The sequence below is a fragment of the Lucilia cuprina genome, chromosome 3 (genome assembly GCF_022045245.1).
Source record: "Lucilia cuprina isolate Lc7/37 chromosome 3, ASM2204524v1, whole genome shotgun sequence".
Lineage (NCBI taxonomy): Eukaryota > Metazoa > Arthropoda > Insecta > Diptera > Calliphoridae > Lucilia > Lucilia cuprina.
Window position 1 is genome coordinate 22,279,379 of NC_060951.1, and position 5,714 is coordinate 22,285,092.

At 32.6% G+C, this 5,714-nt stretch overlaps 1 long non-coding RNA gene across 1 annotated transcript; it reads left to right on the top strand.

Annotated features, from left to right (window-relative positions):
• The first annotated feature begins 2,691 nt into the window (after positions 1-2,691).
• On the top strand, positions 2,692-4,729 carry LOC124419083. Its single transcript, XR_006940387.1, has 3 exons — positions 2,692-2,924; positions 3,065-3,144; positions 4,460-4,729. It is a non-coding gene; the product is annotated as an uncharacterized LOC124419083 (long non-coding RNA).
• The last annotated feature ends 985 nt before the right edge of the window (positions 4,730-5,714 follow it).

Consider the following 5,714-nt stretch of genomic DNA (forward strand, 5'->3'; position numbering starts at 1 on the left):
TCATAATAGCTAAAGGAGAGGAAAACATTTCCATTTACATACAAAAACTATTAAATTGAGCAGTGAAATCTCTCGAAATAAGAATGAACATTTAGTTGTAAGTATTTCGTTTGTACGTTAATAATTACAAAAGGAAAGGAATTTTAAAAATGTCGGAATATTTTTAAATGATTTAGATTCTATGAATTGGAATCGAGCCTCCAATCGAGCCTGTATTTTCATAACACCATCCTGATGTTATGAAAATACTGTGTTTGCCATATTTGAGATGTGTATATAACAGAGGTTAATTGGAGACAATGTGTCCGTAGTGGTTTATGCAAATATCTGGATACTATATCAAAAAGTATAAACACTAGCACTTAAATCAAAGAAGATGCTTTGATCGAAAACGGAATTAGTTTTCTTCACTCCACCTTCAATCTTCACGGCTAAGTAGAGCAGAGTGGATTTTATACGATAGTGCTTAATATCTGGCAGTTATCCTGGAAATAATCCGCCATGACGAATGAGATCATGGTGGATTATAGAACGAAAATTACCTTGAAGCTTGAAGAAAAATGTAGCGTTTTTCACGCTAAAATGTCGGCCAAAATTTCTCACACATGTATACCGATTATACGGCGTTAATATTCAAATATACACCGATCGTCAGGCAGCATTAAGGGCACTAAATTGTATTTACACAACATCAAATTTAGTCCTAAAATGCCGGACTTACATAAACGAGATGACGAAATATTCCACAATAAGACTGTACTGGTTTCCGGAACATCTGCAAACTCCTGGTAAAATCATTGAGGACTCTCTTGCTAAGGTATGTTCCTCACTAGCAACAGAGCACACCTTTTCGTCGGCATAGCGCTCTCAAGACTCAAGAGTTTCCAAGTTAATAATTTGTATGCGTCCTGTGTATACGCACTAGTTTGGTATGCGTCTCTATACTTTAAGCTCTTTTTCTGGAAATGAAGGAAGTAGAATTTTTGCACCTAGTGATTTGACATTAAATTTCAGTTCCTTTTAATATAGATATTGGATCTTTATGCAAAATTGTCGATGTTAAATTGCACACTATCTGCCACAATGTCGTCGGTGCGTAGAGACAAGTACCATAATCTCTAGGTATTCTTTCTGGAAATTTTAGAAACTTTCCGAAAATCGCGAAGAAAAACCTTTACGAGTATCAAAAATCGGTAAATATTTTACAAGAACACTCTATCTATAATAAACTTTATTGTTGTAAACCTTTATTGTATTTATTATCAATTCCTTCAAAAAATACATAGATCCAATAATCTCTAATATCCATTTAAAGATGTGTGAAGTAAAAAAATATGTCAAGCATTTATTTAATTAGCAATGTTTAGAGGCAATTTAAAGAATTTGTTGAATATTTAGTGAGATGAATTATTTATTTAAAGGATCCGAACATTTGCATGAGTGGAGGCATTAAAGGTATGTGTGTTGATGTTGGTACATACATATTTCTACCATTGGTTATATTTTAAGATGAAGATTATGAAATGAATTTATAAAGTTTCTGTAAATATGAATGTAAGATTGTAAGAGTGTGTGTAGTTTAATGATTATGTGTGGCAGTTTGCTTGGTTTACTTGTAATTTGAGTGAACGAATATTTGCCTGTTCATGCTATAAACTTCTAGTAGATTTTTGTTTGCCAGTCGTCACCAGCTTCATCATCATCGTCGGCACCATCATCATGAATAAATGTGGCAGGCAGGCAGGCAAGTAACATCACTTTAAGAGTGTGATGATGATGGCATGTAAAATGAATAAAAATGGGTAACAGAAACATAAAAAAAAAACAAAAACAAATTGTATATACTTGTGGCATCAGTGGGGATGAACGGAAAAAACAGCTTAAACACACTCAGATACATTTGTATGGAAAAACAAACATAAGTAAAAAACATACATACGTTCAAAAAAATATTGTTTTGTGTTTGCTCTGAAAAGAAACTTGATGAAATAAGTTGATAAGTAGCAGTAGCAGCAACTCAGCATCATCATTGCCAGTCAGTCTTATTGGTAGCATTCGAAATAGCGAAATACAAGCAACAACAAATAATACCAATAACAACAACAACAGCAGCAGCAGTTGTAGAGGCAATAATATAAAGAATGAACAAAAAAAAAACATGAGTAAATGATGTTTATTATGAGGTGCCACATCCATTTTACTTCATCACATTTTATGTTGTTGCTACAGACACACATCCACCGTTGTTCCGTTGTTGTACCCTTACCCGAATCCGTAACATCATACACTCGAAAATGTTGAGAAAAAAATTATTTAAACGGGAAATAAAACAAAACAAAACGAATGAAAATAATGAAAACGAAAACTCAACCAAAAAACCACAAAAGCAACAACATCGAACAACGAGAAGAGCAGCATTACAACTTGTAGTCAACAATATGGTTGGTGACTTGACTGCCTGTTTGGTTGGTAAGTTGGCTGGCTGGTTGGTTCGTAGTTTGGTTTGTTGCCTGTGTGAATGACTGGTCTGACTGACTGACTCTCAGACTAACTGCTTGACTGACTGACTAACTGACAGACATTCAGATTTGCACTGGCTGTTGTTGGTTGTAGCATTCTCTGGCAACGTTTGTTGTTGTTCGTTTGTTCATTAAATAACATCAGCTCGCCATAAAGTGCAAAAATATAAATTAAAATACGTTGTGAGATTTCAAAGAAATAACAGCAACATAACAACAAAAAATATCTACACTCTCACACAACAAAAGTAAAATTATTAACACCCCAAGGGCGGGTTATTACAATTGAAAGGGGGATTAATGGATTAATCAGAGATTTACATGAAACAACAAACAAACAAAATAACATGCACCATCCACACACACACACAGTAGCAACTACAACAACAATATTTTAAGTAATAAGTAAGCAATCACTTTTTGGCTTTTAACCAATATGATATAATTGTCAATTAAAATTTGGGGCAACATTTTCAAATGTTTAACCCCTTGTATTTGCTGCAATAATTTTTAACACACATTACCATACCTATCTCTACTTTTAGGAAAATTGCATGCCACAAAATAAATTTGAATAAAATTGAAACATCTTGTTGAGTGTTCGCTAAGGGTGATATTGAAACTAGTAAGTACTTATTTGCAATTAGGGAGATTTTTTTCAATTCATACATTTTGTTAAATGTACTAACAAAGGAGTTGTAAATATTTTTAACAATTTAAATTGAAACGACCGTTATTTGTGAAGGAAATATAGAACAAATTTAAGTTTTTACTTGCTTGTCTTTTAATTACTGGCTCATCAAAGTTCAGGCAAGTCTGGAAATAATACATAAACTTTACATACATATACATATATGTGTATACGCTATCCCAGCAGTTCAACAAAGAGTCAATGCATACGAAAAAGACAGTAATTTCCACAAATAGTTAACCACCTGGATGATCGTAATTCGTATGTTTTGGGTCATTCGTCACGAATGTACCCTTTGTAATCGAAAATCAAGACAGTCGTCACTTTAGTGTCCTCTTTGTAAGCGGGAGTCTCCGCTCCCGTCGTCTTTTTACTATCCTCAAGTAACCTAGAGAGTATACTCTTAAAAGTTGTTTTTTTAGTACTTCCGAAAGAAAGTCGTCACTTTAGTGTGTCCTTTGTAAGCGAGAGCGGAGGCAATCGTCTCTTTACTGTCTCTTTGTAGGGTATAGAGTGGCGATTGACATCCTCGTAGGACAAGCCCATGTTAAAATGGTAGGTCACCTGGGTAGTCAGGTGGCTAGGGACCACCACAAGTGGTAGGTTAAGTGGTCAGTTCAAGACTGTCACGTCGAACTGCTGGGATATTGTAGCGAGAGCCAGACACACTAAACCTTGGTTATATTGGTTATTTTAGCCTCTTACTATAGGTAGTCGACAAAGTTTTGAGAAACGACTTTTCAAACTCAACTGCTAATACTGTTCTTGGTTTCAAAACTAATTGCAGATTTTCTCTTTAAAGGCAGAAAAAGGTATTTCTACGTTAGAGTTGGTTGAATGGAAAACAGTTCGATTAGTTTTTAATTCATTAAATGTGTGTAACTTGCCTAGCGACTCCGAGGCTCCTGATTAGAGCCTAACCGATTTTATATTTTTCCTTTTCTCGACTCAAACTTACACAAACATCCAGTCGCAATACACATTTGTATATATAACCTTGGTAGCCTGTATACACAGAAAAAAGTTTCAACATAAATATTATGAACTGCTTTCATTGATAAAGGTTAATATTATTTAGGAATAAGTTCCTGAATTGTATGAATTTTTTAATTTCTATTTTTCAAACATAAGCCTTGACATAAAATATTTCAAATATATTTTTATTTTCTATTTATTATAACAAAATAAATACAAATAAATGTAAACACTTTCATAAGGAATAATATTGAATATTTTTTAAACATTATAGGAATTATGCAACCAAAAACACAACACGTTTATCACAATCATACACATGCTTGTATGAAGTAATAATGTCAAATAATATAATAAATTTTCGAAACTGCCACCAGAACGGAAACATTTTAATGCAAAACAAAGCCAAAGTACCCGCACTTACACAAAATACATACACACATACATACATACTACCCTGAACCCAAAATAAAAAGAATGAAATAAAATAAAAAGAAGTGAAAAACCGATTTTTTGTAAATGTAATAAGTACAACAACTAACCAACCAACAACAATCAACCATAAAAATAAGAAAACTTGTTTAATTTTTTTCTTTATTTGCTTTTCTACATAGTTTTTTTATTTTTTGTTAATAACACTTTTCTTTTGTGAAAATGAGTTCTTTAACAAATAGAAAAAGTTTCATATTTATACATAAACACACACAGATACTCACGCATACATAATACTACGTACAAACAACTACTTAATCGTAGTTGAAAAAAAAGCAACAAAAAATCAAATAAAAACCGCATCAAATGCAATGTGCAGTTAGTTACAAAAACATACAACAACAGAAACAAATGCGAATTACAAAAAATCTAATAAGAACAAAAAAACAGCAAAAAACACAATAAACTGAAATAGAAAATACGAATATTCATTCGTACATAGTACGAATAAATTTTCGTACGAATACGAATGTTATAAGAATCAGGTCAAAACACCAGAGGAGAAAGGAAAATGAAAATAACAAAAACGGAGCAAATGTAAAATCACACAAACTAACTCAATGACTTGTAACTCACACAAATACAAACATACATATAAACAAATATAAACGTGGAACAGTCAGAGCAACAGCAACATCAAACAAAATTAAGAAACAAAAAACATTTTTATCAAACAAATGAATGAAAATGAAGACAAAAGCAAAAATATATATATATAAAAGCAAATGAATAAAACACAAAGTACAGGATGATGATGACGGTGATGGCGACGAAGGATTGGGCAAAAATGAAAGGAAAGTCCTTAAATACTTTTATAATATAAAATTTATAGAAATATGGCTAACCGCAAAAGATAATTATAAGGAACAGAGAAATAGGTTGGAAGTCGTTATTTGATTTAAATACTTAGACATTTGGTTGAAGCGTTGAAAAGCACTGCTTCAAGACCAGATCCGGTATGCCATCAGGGCCAGGAAACTAAAAACCCTTTTAACAGCACTCGCTCAAAATAATATATTAAACATATTTACTGATAC